The 748-nt window shown below is 54.1% G+C and overlaps 1 annotated feature.

Annotated features, from left to right (window-relative positions):
- The first annotated feature begins 408 nt into the window (after positions 1-408).
- Positions 409-426: a microsatellite.
- Positions 427-748: the final 322 nt, after the last annotated feature.

Raw genomic sequence — 748 nt, forward strand, 5'->3', positions numbered from 1 at the left:
AATGGATTAACTATGCGGCCGTCATAGAGCAATGCACCTCTCGCCAGAGCTGCAGTAGTATTTTGGAATTCCCTCATCGCCGCAGGCCGCCCGCACACCGCCTAAGCCACGTCATCTGGGCGCTCTCAGGTCCACGCAGGAGATCAAAGAGATACACTCACCGGTGGGATTGTTCAATGAGGGCCTGCAACTGCACAAATACGGGGCAGTAACGAGAGAGGGGGGAGCAAAAGGAAGGTAAAGGGGGAAAGCAGCTACAGTAGCAAGATTGCCACGACAATTCGCGCTGCGTCAGCATGCCGTCTATAATCAACAGTCGGAACGCGGGCATTTCTGCCAGCGCCCAGTGTCATAAGGGAGTACGTCACACAGCATTAAGGAATTTCATCAGGGTGCGCATCAAGGAAAAGAGAGAGAGAGAGAGAGGCCTGCTCAGAGAATGGATTAACTATGCGGCCGTCATAGAGCAATGCACCTCTCGCCAGAGCTGCAGTAGTATTTTGGAATTCCCTCATCGCCGCAGGCCGCCCGCACACCGCCTAAGCCACGTCATCTGGGCGCTCTCAGGTCCACGCAGGAGATCAAAGAGATACACTCACCGGTGGGATTGTTCAATGAGGGCCTGCAACTGCACAAATACGGGGCAGTAACGAGAGAGGGGGGAGCAAAAGGAAGGTAAAGGGGGAAAACAGCTACAGTAGCAAGATTGCCACGACAATTCGCGCTGCGTCAGCATGCCGTCTATAAT

This window comes from Trypanosoma conorhini (genome assembly GCF_003719485.1).
Source record: "Trypanosoma conorhini strain 025E chromosome Unknown Tco_14.4_contig_00393, whole genome shotgun sequence".
In the NCBI taxonomy this organism is placed as follows: Eukaryota; Euglenozoa; class Kinetoplastea; order Trypanosomatida; family Trypanosomatidae; genus Trypanosoma; species Trypanosoma conorhini.